The sequence below is a fragment of the Neofelis nebulosa genome, chromosome 11 (assembly GCF_028018385.1).
Source record: "Neofelis nebulosa isolate mNeoNeb1 chromosome 11, mNeoNeb1.pri, whole genome shotgun sequence".
NCBI lineage: Eukaryota > Metazoa > Chordata > Mammalia > Carnivora > Felidae > Neofelis > Neofelis nebulosa.
The window spans coordinates 94,182,817-94,195,945 of record NC_080792.1 but is presented as its reverse complement, the minus strand read 5'-3'; the positions used below and the strand labels follow the sequence as shown (position 1 = coordinate 94,195,945).

Here is a 13,129-nt window from a genome sequence, read left to right as displayed (position 1 = left end):
ACAGTCAAGATTTACTCTCTTCCAGCTTGCAGGTTTACTCTACAGTATTAACTATAATTGCCATGCTGTACCTCAGATCCCCAGAATTTACCTTCTAACTGGAAGTCTGGCCCTTTGACCAACTTCTCCCTACTTCCCCCAGCCCCCGAGCCCCTGATAACCACCATTCTTTCTCTGAGTTCACTCTGCCTCTGAGTTATTTTTTGTTTGTAAGATTCCACATGAGTGAGATCATACAGTATTTGTTTTTCTCTGACTTTTTTTTTTAGCTTAATGCCCTCAGGGCCCATCCATGTTGTTGAAAATGGCAGCATTTTCTTTTTTTCTTGAGGCCGAACTCCATTGTCCACACATCTTTGTCCACTCACCTGCCTGTGGAGGCTTAGGCTGTTAACGTGTCTTGACTGTTGCGAATAATGCTTCAGTGAACGTGGGAGTGCAGACACTTCTCTGAGACCGTGTTTCATTCCCTCTGGAAACACACCCGGAAGTGGACCGTTGGACCATTGGGTAGTTCAGCTGTTAACATTCCGAGGAGGCTCCATGCTGTTTTCCATGGCAACCCTAGCGCTTCCATTTCCCACCAGCAGTGCGCCAAGGCTCCCTTCTCTCCGCATCCTCACCGACATTTGTTATCTCCACTGGTTTTGACGATGACCATCCTAACAGGTGTGAGGTGATGTCTCCTTGTGGGTTTGACTTGCATTTCCCTGATGCTGAGTGATGCTGAGCATCTTTTCACGTACCTGCTGGCCATCTGGATGTTTTCTTTGGAGAAAACATTTATTCACTTCTTTTGCCCATTTTTAAATCGGCTGTTTTGGCTTTGAGTTGTAGGAGTTCTTTATATATATTAACATCCCCTTATCAGATATCTGATTCATGAATTTTTTTTTTTCATTCTGTAGGTTGTCTTTGATTTTGTGGATTTTCATTTGCTGACACAGCTTTTCAGTTTGTGGTAATCCCACTTATTAATTTTCACTTTTGTTGCTTGTGATTTTGGTGTCCTAGACAAAGAAAGCATCATTACCAAGACCAATGTCAGGGTGCTTCTTCACTGTGTTCCCTTCTGTCGTAGACTCTGGGTCTGGAGTTCTCTCTTGTCCAGCAAGAGAGTGGACACAGGATTGAAATGTGAGAGAGGCTAATGTCCGGGAGGAGACAAGAGACTTGAGTAAAGGTCCTTGCTCCATTTTTATTAGTTCAGAAGGCCTACAAGTGTAATGGACGTGCACAAAGAGACAATGAAACCATGGATGTTAACTCATAGATATGAGGGAAAGAGGGTTTTGAAGGTATGCGGTCTTAGGGGTTTGGGTCAATACAAAACAAAGTCTGGTGTTGGGCAGATGGTTGTTTACAGCAGGCATGAGGCACCACATCTGTTTATCTTAGCTAGCTTGGGGGATGAGAGGGAGATGCTACCTCAGGGTCAACAAGGCACCTTTCTGTCGCTAATTAGCTCCTCTCTGGGCAACTTCATACCATAGAGGTCTAAAGTCCTATTTACCTGTTTACCTGTTTTGGTCCTTCCTTCCTGTGAAAGCAGCTTTCTGCTGTTGTACTAAGTTGGGAAGCATTTCCACCCTGCATACCTAATCTTGTTTACCTCATCTTGGAGGTTTTCATCCTGAGATTTCTTATTCCTATACCTTTGTCCTATACTGGTAGCCTTTGCCGTTTACCTAATCTTGGACGCATACATCCTGTGGCTTTCTACTTCTTTATGCCTTATTGACCCATTGGTGCAAGCTCAGGGGATCCCTAAGCCTATTCCCCATACCCTTCCGGAAGGTTTCCGTGGTTTCAGGTATTCTGCATCACTAATCAGCTTCACATTATTTGGTGGATGGTGTAAGCTAGGGGTCCAGTTTTGTTCTTGTTCACGAGGCTAGACAGCTTTCCCAACACGGTTGATTGAAGAGACCAGCCTTTTCCCATTGAGTAATCTTGGTTCTTCTGTCAAATATGAGTTGACTGTATATGCAAGGGTGTATTTCGGTGCTCTCTGTTCCATTCCATTATTGGTCGGTGTGTTTAATTTTAGATCAGTGCCATGTTGTTTTAATCACTACAGCTTTGTATTTTAACTTGAAATCAGGAAGTGTGATGCCTTCAGGTCTGTTCTTTTCTCAGGATTGTCTTGACTCTTAAGGGTCTTTTGTGCTTCCATACGTTTACAGATTTTTTTTTCTATTTATGTGAAAAATGACATTCAAATTTTGATAGGGATGGCCTTATAGATGGCTTTGTGTGGTATGGCCATTTTAACAACAGTAATTTTTCTGATCCACGAACACAGAACATCTTTCCACTTGTGTCTTTTTCAGTTTCCTCCTGGGTCTTAGAGTTTTCATTGTGCAGAACTTTCACCTCCTTGGCTAAATTTATTCCTAAATATTTTCTTGGTTTTGGTGCCATTGTGAATGGGATACTTGTCTTTATTTGCTTTTTGGATATTTCATTGGTAGTGTCTAGAAACCAGCTGATTTCTGTGGGTTGATTTTGTATCTGGAAACTTAATTCATTGGTTCTAATTTTTTTTGTTGGAGTCCTTCAGATCTTCTGTGTTTCAGAGCATATCGTCTATAAAGACAATTTTACTTTTTTTCCAATTTGGATGCCTTTTATTTCTTTTTCTTGCCAGACTGCTCTAGTTGAGAGTTCCAGTGCTGTGTTGAACAGGAGTGTGAGAGTGGGCATCCTGTCCTGATGGCAGAGGAAAAGCTTTAACCTTCACTATTGAGTATGATGTTCACCGTGGGCTTGTCGTAGGCCACCTGTATTACGTTGAGGTATGTTCTGTACCTAGTTTGTTGAGGGATTTTATCATGAAAGGATATTGTATTGTGCCAAATGTGTTTTCTGCATCTGTTGATATGATTGTATGATTTTTATCTTGATTCTTTTAACGTGCATCTTCAGGTTTATTGGTTTGTGTGTGTTGAACCCATCCTGGCATCCCAGGGATGAATCATAGTATATCATAATGTCTGATCCTTTTAGTTGTGCTGATGGATTCAGTTTGCTAATATTGTGTTGAGACTTTTTGCATCTGTATTTATCAGGAATATTGCTCTGTAGTTTTCTTTCCTTGTATCATTCTTACTTGCCTTTAGCCAGGTAATGGTGGCCTTGTAAAATGAGTTTGGGAGTGTTTTCTCCTCTTGAAGTTTTTGCAAGAATTTGAGAAAGACTGGTGTTGATTTCTCTTCAGATGTTTGGTAGAATTCACCAGGAAAGTCATCTGGTCCTGGGCTTTTCTGTGTTGATGCATTTTTGGTCACTGATTAAATCTCTTCTTATTGGTCTGTTCCTGTTTTTTAATTCATTTTGATTCAATCTTGGTAGGTTGTGTGTATCTAGGAATTTGTCCATACTTCTAGGTTATCTAGTTTGGTGGTTTCCAATTATTTGTAGCAGTCTCTTAGGATCCTTTTTATTATTGAGGTATCTATCGTAATGTCTCTCCATTTCTGATTTTGAGTCTTAGCATCACTAAATATTTGTCAATTTTGTTTATCTTCGTTAATTTTCATTGTTGGAGGGGACAAAAACAAGGGCTGTCTTAGGCCGCCATGGTGACATACCTTCAAACTCATTTCTTTTTATCACCGAACAATATTCCATTTTCTGTATGTTCCACAGTTTACCTGTTCACTTGCTGAAGAACATCTTTGTTGCTTCTAAGGCGAGGCAGTTATGATTAAAGATGCTATAAATGTGTGCAGGTTTTGTGTGGACATAAATTTTCAACTCCAGTGGGTAGATACCAGGGAGCTTGCTGGACTTAGGCCAAGACTATGTTTAGTTTTTTAAGAAACCACCAAACTGTCTTCCAGAGTGGTTGCGCCATTTTGCATCCCTGCCAGCCATGAGCAAGAGTTCTGGCTTCGCCATGTCCTCTCCAGAAATTGGTGTTGTCTGTGATCTGGGCTTTCTGGACTTGGGCTGTTCTACAGGTGCCTAGTGATATGTGTTTATTTGCTTTTCTCTGACGGATGATGTGGGGCATTTTTTTAAATGCTTATTTGCCATCAGTCTGTCTCCTTTGGTGAGGTGTCTCTTCTAGTCAGTGACCCATTTTTTCATTGGGTTGTTTGTGACCGCTGAGTTTCAAGAAGTCTTTGTAGGGGCGCCTGGGTGGCGCAGTCGGTTAAGCGTCCGACTTCAGCCAGGTCACGATCTCGCGGTCCGTGAGTTCGAGCCCCGCGTCAGGCTCTGGGCCGATGGCTCGGAGCCTGGAGCCTGTTTCCGATTCTGTGTCTCCCTCTCTCTCTGCCCCTCCCCCGTTCATGCTCTGTCTCTCTCTGTCCCAAAAATAAATAAAAAAAAAAAAAAAAAAAAAAAAGAAGTCTTTGTATATGTATCTTGGTGACAAAATCCCGTGTCAGGGGTGGTTTTCCTTCCCCGTGTGACAGTGTTCTTCATGGAACAAAAGTTTGAAAACTTAATTCCAGATTATCAGTTATTTCCTTCACTGCTGAAAAGTCCTCACCTTGCTCAAGGTCACCTGCGTTTTCTCCTGAGTTTCTTCTAGAAACTTTATAGAATTTTGCACTTCAGGCCTATGATCCTTTTTGAGTCAGTCTTCATGAGATGTGTAAGGTCTGCATCAGGCTCGTTCATTTTCCTAGGAGGACGTCCGGGTGTTCCAGCACGTTTGTTGCCGGAACTGCCCTTGCTCCAATGCTTGCTTTCCTTCCTGTGTCAGAGGCGGGCTGGCGGTGTTCATGTGGGTCGACTGCTGGGTCCTCTTCTGTCCTATCGATGTGTGTGTGTTCTCCCCAACGCCACACTGTGTGAGTACTGGAGTGTTTCAGTACATCTCCAAGTTAGGTAGGCAGTCCTCCCCACCTCCCCTCCTCTTCATCCTCACCCCTCCTCCTCCTCCTCCTCCCTCTCCCCCTCCTCCTCCCTCTCCCTCTCCCTCTCCCTCTCCCTCTCCCTCTCCCTCTCCCTCTCCCTCTCCCTGCTGTGACTCCAGGCCACCTTTAACGCACACCATTGTTGCTGGCTTTCCCCCTCTGCCTCTTGCCCATGCGAAGCCATCCACTGGCACAGGTAAGGCACCACCGACCAGTGGACCAGCAAGAGGAGGAGGGAGGAGGAGGGAGGAAAGAAGGAGGAGGAAGGAGAAGGGAGGAGGAGGGAGAGAATGGCGGGAGCAGCCTCTGAAAGGAAGAAGTGACACACATAACTCCCCCCCCCACACTTACTTGGCCACAGCAGGGTCTCTGGGGCGCGCCTGAGTCCGGCAGGGTTGGGACCCATAACCCTGTCCCAAGGAGGAGATGCCGATAAAAACAGTGAGACCCGTCCCAGTCCCTTTCCTAAAAGAGAGCGTCCCCGATCGTCTCCGGGAATGACCCGTGTGTCTTCCTTCTACTAAAGTTTACGTCACAAATCCCAAGTGAACGACGCAGCAGATTTTCACAGTGAGCACCGGGTGTGACCTGCGCTCGGGTCAGAAACGAGGCCGCCCGCGGACAGGACCCCGCGGCCTTTCCTCCGGCATCGGCAGGTGCGGAGGCCCCGCAGAAACACCTGCCCCGTGTGTCTGGCAACAGTAGCCGGAAGCAGTGGGCTGGAAACGTCCCAGGGCCTTCGAACGAGCGGGGCGGCGCTTCTGCAGGAGAAGGGGCCGGGTCTGGGCCGGGTGGGCTCCAGCGACGGGTGCGCCGGGACTCTTCCCACGGGTCCTCGTTGCTGGTGACTCGGGCTGTGTCTATATCGCTTCACGTCCGCCCTTGTTCCCGAGGAGTCCGTTCCAGAAAAGCTGCTTAGAACCTGAGGGGGAGAGTGGTGCTCAGTGTCCCCGCGTGGGCACTTCCATGGGCACCGGGAGCAGGCAGCCGCGAGCCCCTCCATCAGATTGAGCAGACGCTGCACATTCGCCTGCTCTCCCCGGTGGATTCTGGGTGGTTTCTGTGGCACGTGCTCCTGCCCGGCTTGGGGTCCTTCGCCTCCATCCCCACAGCCCCTCGCCAAGGCTCCTGCCGGTGGGGGAAGCAGCCTTGTGTGAAGGCCCATGTGGTGCTGGAAGCAGAAGAGCGGCTTCAGGGCCATCTGCACGCGGTCTCGGGGGGAACAGAGCGCCATGTCCCCAGATTCCTTCTGCTGCGTGGCCTTGCGTCTCTGCAGCGGGGCGGCCCCAGGCCTCTTTGGGCCGCAGGACAAGCCCGGGGTCCGACGGCGGTGGGGAACTCAGACACCGCGTGATCGGAGCCTGGAGAGAAAACCCCAGCCGGACGCGGCCCGTCGAGCAGGTGAGTTGAGCCGAGTGAGCGCATCTACTTAGTTCCTCTGAACAGACCGGACTCCGCGGCCTCGAGAAGCAGAAACTGGCAGCCGGGACTGTGGGCGGGCAGGGGGCCACCGGGGGGGGGCCGCGGGGGGACAGCTGTGTGTGTGGGGGAGGTGGCCTGGGAAGGGAGACCCGAGGTCCCGTGTTCACAGCAGCGCGGTCTCACATGTAGGAAACCCTGAAGTCTCCAACGGGAAACCACCGTCAGCGCTGACAGACTCAGGAAGGCGGCAGAAGTCACTCACGTTTCAGATTAAGGAAACGATTCCTTTTAAAATGGCGTCAAAAAGAGTAAGACATTTAGAAACAAGTTAGGCCAACGAGACAGGAGACTTGTTCACGGGAACTACACCGTGTTACTGAACGACCACGGAAGGCGTTAATACGCGGACAGATGTCCCGTGTTCACGGCCGGGTGACGGGACGCCGCTAGGACGACAGTGTTCCCGAAATGCTGGTTCCTCTGCAGGTTCACTGCCATCACCCCCGAAGCCCTGGACACTTTTTTTGTAGATACAGAAAAATACGTTCCAAATTTCATACGGCGTTTCAAGGGACCCGGAATACGCGAAATAATTTTGACAAGGGAAAAGTTGGAGGACTCACGCTTCTTGATTTCAAAATTCACTGCAAAATTACAGCAATAGAAACAGTGTTGTTCTGCCATAAAACACAAGTAGAGACGAGCGGATTGGAGGAGAAAACCCAGAAAGAAGGCCGCATAAACTTGGTCAACGGATTTCCAACAAGAGTGCCAAAACTATTCAACGGGGGAAAAGACAGGTTTTTCTTTAACAAATGGTGTTGGGAAAACTGGACATCCACACGTGCGCGAGAGAAAGAGGCTGGACCCTTACGTGACACCATATGCCCAAATCAGCAGAAATGGGGTCAAATACCCAAGCGTAAGAGCTAAGACCTAAGACTCTTAGAAGAACACACAGGAGAGAAGATTCGTGACGTTGCATTTGTGGTGATTTATTGGCTCTAACACCCGAAGCACAGGCAACTAGAAAAACAGATAAATTGGACTTTCACAAAAGGAAGCACTTTGGGGCGCCATCAGGGGAGTTAAAGAGCCCACAGAACGGGAGAAAACGTCTCCCTCACCTGATGAGGGGCCGACACCCAGGATCTGTAAAAACTGCTCAGCGACAAAGGAACGATCCCATTAAAAGATGGGCCAAGTCTGTCTCCAGAGACGACGCACAGATGGCCGGTCAGCGCCCGACTGGAACTCCCCTCACTCCTCACCAGGGGACACAGGACAATCGCGAGGTCCCACAACCATCAGAAGCGCAGCACAGCGAGCGTCGGCCGGGACGTGACGCCCAGGATGTGACGCCGACGGCCGAGCGCGTTGCCGGTGGGCGCGGGAGACGAACATCCCCCACGGAAACACAGGGGAGTCTCGGAAAGACCCATGTGGCCCAGCGATCCCACTCCTAGGGGTTTACGAGGTACTTGTAGTTCGTGAGCACGGCGGCCGCGAGGGAGAAGTGACCCCCGTGTGGCCTCCCCGGCATCGGCCGGCCCGGGGGACACCACGGCCACCTGCGCCTGCTCGTGCGGTCAGCTCTGCGGCGGGGTCCCTTCCCCGACCCCGTCTCTCCCTGGGGGGCCGGCCTCCCGCCCCTGGAGAGCGGCCAAGACCCAGGTCTTGAGATCTGGCGCTTTGCAAAACTACGTTTCTCTGCAGACCAGAGGCGTTCCGCTCAAGCAGCAGACTCTCGTAATGGCTCATCTTGGGATCCGAGCAGATAATCCTTCCCGAGAGCCTGTGGAGGGGAAGTTAAGGCAAAAAGTTACTGCATTTCTGGGCTCCTCTTGCCAAAGGCACGAGGCCCCGCTTCTTATTGGTTTTCCGCGGGCAGGTTTATTATTGCGCTTCCTCTTTACTGCTGGTCTCGGTGGAACCAGGGCAGTTGGAGGAGAGAGTCAGATTCCCCACCTCTGTGCCGTGTGGTTCTTCCACATTGCGCGGCAATGCAGAGCCTCGGTGGCAGAGGGCCGTCGGGACACGGGACGGGGCAGCCAGGCGGGGCGGTGGGGACCAGAGCTTGCGCCCCCCCTACCCCCACCCCGAGGGGACCCTGGTGGTTGCCCGGTGGACGGAGTCCAGCGTTGACGAGCCCGCGACCGTTCAAGAGCGTCCAGGTGTGGCACCCTCAGGTGAGAGCTCGGGTGTGTCCAGGTGGCTCTCGTGCAGCACACCCTCTGTCGCCCCGGATCCACTGTCCCCCTGTTCACCCCACTCCCTCCCCGCACCTTGACCTGCGGGCCGTGTGGCCGGGGCTCCCACCTCCTGCCTTGTGGTCAGGCCCCACCCGCGGGAGCCCCCAGAGCTGCGGCTGGGGAGAGAGGTGTGTCTACACCGGCCTGCTACGTCTACCAGATACACCTTGTGTCCCCATGCTGACCAGGGAAGTGTCACTTATTCCCCAGGTTTGTCTGCCCTGTCCTAGGATGTCTCCCACGTTTCCAAGGTGTGTCTTAGAACCTGGAACGTCTCTCAGAACTCTGGTGTCCCTACTGTGAACCGTGATAGCTCCCTCTCTCCCGACTGTGTCTCACCTGACCCGGTGTATCTGCTCATAGTTCAGGTACGTCTATACTGACCTGACAGAGGATGTTTCGGTGACCCATGTTTACCATTACCTGGCTGCCCTCACCTGGCAGGTGTTCAGCTCTCCCCAGCTGTGGCTACCTTCACCTTGTATGTTTTCTCCAAGCCTGTGTGTGTCTCCACGACCAGGGACGCCTCCCTCGTGCCCCGGGTGTGTCCGTACTCAGCGGGAGCATCTCTGGCCGTGACTGTCGTGTCTAGTGTTGCCCGAGACGTGCACCTCATTCCCCAGGTCTGTCTTAGTGGAAGGTTCCCCGTTTCCCAGGGCTGGCTGCCTCATCTTGGGTATTGCCTGGTTGCACAGGTGAGTCTACCTGACCTGCGGCGTCTCCCGAAATCCCCGGCCACGTCTGCCCTGGCTGGGTAGGTCGTGTCCACTAGGTGTGTGTGTCCTGACCGGACGTCTGCCTGTCGCAGGTGTTGATCTCCTGACCTGGGATGTCTCCCTGGTCCTGAGGTGTGTCTACACCATGCTGGGATACCTCCCTTTATCTGCACTTGGGTCTACCCTGACCGGCAGTGCTTTAACAGCTTAAGTGCCCACCATAACCTGGTATGTCTGCCTGATATCCCACTGCGTCCACACTGACCTGGAAGGTCTCTGTACAGGCATGTCAGAGCAGCTCTGTGCCATGGGTTCTCCAGGTGTTTACTCTGACCTGCGACGTTTTCTGTTGCCCCCTTGTGCATAGACCCTGACCATGTCTCCTGAATTCATCAAATGCCAGTGTACTCAGTTGATCTTTTTAGTTGGTTAAATTCAGTTTTTATTTTTATAAGCCAATCTGCGCTTTTCATGATGGGTTTCAATTTTTTGCGCGTTGTTTATATAAGCAAAACCTGTATTAGACTCTTTACTCTCTGAATAAGACTGGTACTGCTAAGGGAGGGAACGAGCTAACTACTGCACAAACACTTACTGTAACTGTAGATATTCTGCGATAGAGAAAGTCACTTCTGTGGAGTTCCAGTGAGATACAGCTGGGGAATTCTGGAGACTAACTTGTAAAGGTAGACACCCCAGGGGAACAGAGTCCACCTCCCCGCTAGGACCAGCAACACTGGAGCGTGGAGGGAGTCCTCGCTCAGGCCAGACACCATCCTGGGTCACGGAGACGTCACAAGCCTGGAGAATTGGAGTGACAACCCAGGTCGGGACAGATGCCCCTCCAGGCACGTGCACACACACCTGACTTACTAGGGAGGCCTCAGTGCTTACAGCCTGAACCTGTCTCCCTGATCAGGGTAGACAGAACTGGGGGGTTAGGGACACTTCCCGGGTCCATGTGGAAATACCTGAGGAATCAAGGTGACATCCTAGATCATGGTAGCTCCCCTTGGGGAACGAGAGCATCACGTTAGAATTGGGGGACACCCCAAGTCAGAGTTGAACTACCCGAGGAAGCACTCACTACGCGTCACGTTAGACTTTGTGTGGGGTAAAGAGGCGCCCTGGTAGACAGCCAGAGTGACAAGGGAGACGGCAGGGTGGACATCCCGCCAGATCAGCGTGGACATGCCTGGGGAACTGGGGAAACGTCCAGGTCTGGTTAGACAGGGGACTAGACATCATAGGTCAGCGTAGATATACCTGGAAAATGAGGAACACACCCCAGGTCAGGATAGGCACACCCTGAGGATTTAGAAAGTCGTCCTTGTTCGGTGTAGACTCGTCTGCATAATTAGACATCCCAGCTATAAACAGCCACACCTCAGCAGTTAGCTGAGATTAAGGTGGGTGCACCTGGGGAATAGGGAGGTAAACCGTGTCAGCGTAACACGTGGGGTATTAAGTAGACACAGCAGGTCAAGTGCGGACACCAGGGGGGATGAGGGGAACATCCCGGGCTAGTGTAGACGTAACTGGAGTATCAGAAAGGCCTTCAGAGCATCATGGCAGTGTAAGACATCCCTGCTTTGTGTCTCCCTTTTTGAATAACTCGTCAGGCATCCATCTTTGAACGCAAGTGCCTCTGGGATCCAGCCCCATACGCCTAAGGATCTGGGAGGAGCGTCACCCAACCGTGTACCTGGAAATAGGCAGACAGACCTCCGAGGGACTGCAAACCAGCGGGAGCCCTCTTGCCGCTAGTGGGGAAGCCTCGAGCATGCTGACTTGGACAGAAATGCACAGACAAGGAAGGCCGGGGTGGGGGTGGGGTCCAAGCTGCCCCAGGGGCGGCTCCAGCACATCCCTGGAGTCTGGATCCACTGGAAATAGAGGAACTTTGCCGGTGCCACCCCTCCCCAAAGGTGACGCCACGTGGGGCTCAGTGAGCAGCAGCAGCCTCTCCCACGTGGGAGGGAGCACCGGGAGTGCCGGCTTCTCCAGCTGTGTGGGGGCTGCAGGAGAACCCCATTTCTCTCCAGCAGCACCCAGAGTACTGAGGGACGTCCATGACTCCGGGGGAGAGAGGATCAGCAAACAGACAGATGAGAATATTAGCACTGAAGTCCAAATGTGAGCTTCTGGAAGAACCCTACCTGAGGATCCACCACACCTAGAGTACTGAGCCCACACCTGCCCAGTCTGCCCCTGTGGGCGGAGGATGCACCACACAAGTGTCTGTAGGGCCACCTTCCGGGAAATGAGGGGAGTTCTCCAGACCAGAGAAGGCCTACAAGCTCAAGAATTCTGCTACAGGACAGGGCAAGAAGCAAGGACAGGGATGTCCACACAAGGACAGAAAAAGCCCAGACCCGACAGGCTCAACTAACAGCATCTCCCACCTGAAGGGGATCACAAAGACTGAGGCGATGTCCGCCACTCCTACACCAGAGCAGCACCGCAAAAGTACAAGGAACGTGAGTGAAGAATCAAGGAACGCATCGTCACCATAAGGCAACAGTAACCCTCCAACAACCAAACACAAAGGCTGAAGTTTGTGACCCAGCTGATAAGGGGCCCAAAGAAAACACACAAAAGACAATTTAACAAAAATCAGAAAAGCTGTATGTACATGAACAAAATGAGAAATTTAACAATGAGAAATCACAAAAAACTGGGACTAAAGAATTCAATGAATAGGATGAAAAATGCAATAGAGGGCACTCACAGCAGAGTGTATAAAATGAAAGACAGAATCAGTGAGCTACAGGATAGGAACTTTGAAATAACCCAATCGGGATTACAAAGAATTAAAAAGCATTACAAAAGCCTAGAAGATCCATGCGACTCCATCAAAAGTACAAGTATCAGAAAAATTGCATTCTGGAAAGAGAAAAGGAGCACGGAGTTTATTTAAGAAATAATGGCTGAAACGTCCCAGACCTGGGGAGACACTTGGGCAGCCAAGTTCAGGAAGCCGATAGACCACCCTCCTATCCCGGTGGCAACAGGCCTTCCCCAAAACACACTCACCGTGACAAAACTGTCAAAAATCCAAGACAAAGAATCCGAAAAGCATGCAGAGAATATTGTAATCTACAAAGGAACCCTCACTGGGTAGTCAGTGCATTTCTCAGCAGAAAGCCTATGGGCCAGGAGAGAGTGGATGATAATTCAAAGTGCTGTAGGAAAAAAACTGCCTGCCAAGAATATCTGGTAAAGTTATCCTTCAGAAATGAAGAAATAGACACTTTTCCAACAAAAGCTGAGCGAGTTCATCGCACTAGACCCTCCTTACAAGAAATGCTGAGAAGAGTTATTCCAGCTGAGTGAGGGGACGTTAATCAGCGACACGACACATGAGTCAGATTGCGATGGTAGATTAGCCACTTTGCTGGAACATAAAGGTCCAGGGGAAAGAATATAAAAATTACAGCTACTATGATTGATTAATACACAATACAAAAGAGAAAAACTGTGACATCAAAAATATACAAGTGGTAAAGAGTGAGGATTCTGTATGTGGAGTCACTGTCAACTTCAAATGGGCTGTTTTATCTGAGATAGATCATGTCAGCCTCCTGGTAACCACAGAGCAAAATTCTGAAATAGATGCACAAAAGAGCAAAGGGAAAAGAGAGCGGACCACCACAGAAAATTGAGATACAAAAATGGGCAAAACAGCACAGGGAAAATTGAAGTGTGAAACAACCAGGAAACAGGTAATAAGGGCTTCCTATAGCCACTCTGTTACCAGTAATCACACTAAATACAAATGGACTGAATTCTCCAATCGACACACACACGGTGGCTGAATGGATTTCTGAAAAGAGCCAACTGCATGCTGGCTGTAAGAGACTTGCTT

The 13,129-nt window shown here is 50.3% G+C and overlaps 1 long non-coding RNA gene across 1 annotated transcript; it reads right to left on the bottom strand.

The window, feature by feature from the left end:
• Positions 1 to 7,267: 7,267 nt before the first annotated feature.
• LOC131489515 (uncharacterized) lies at positions 7,268 to 9,977 on the bottom strand. Its single transcript, XR_009250613.1, has 2 exons — positions 8,613 to 9,977; positions 7,268 to 8,088 (listed from the first exon to the last, which is right to left on the bottom strand). It is a non-coding gene; the product is annotated as an uncharacterized LOC131489515 (long non-coding RNA).
• Positions 9,978 to 13,129: the final 3,152 nt, after the last annotated feature.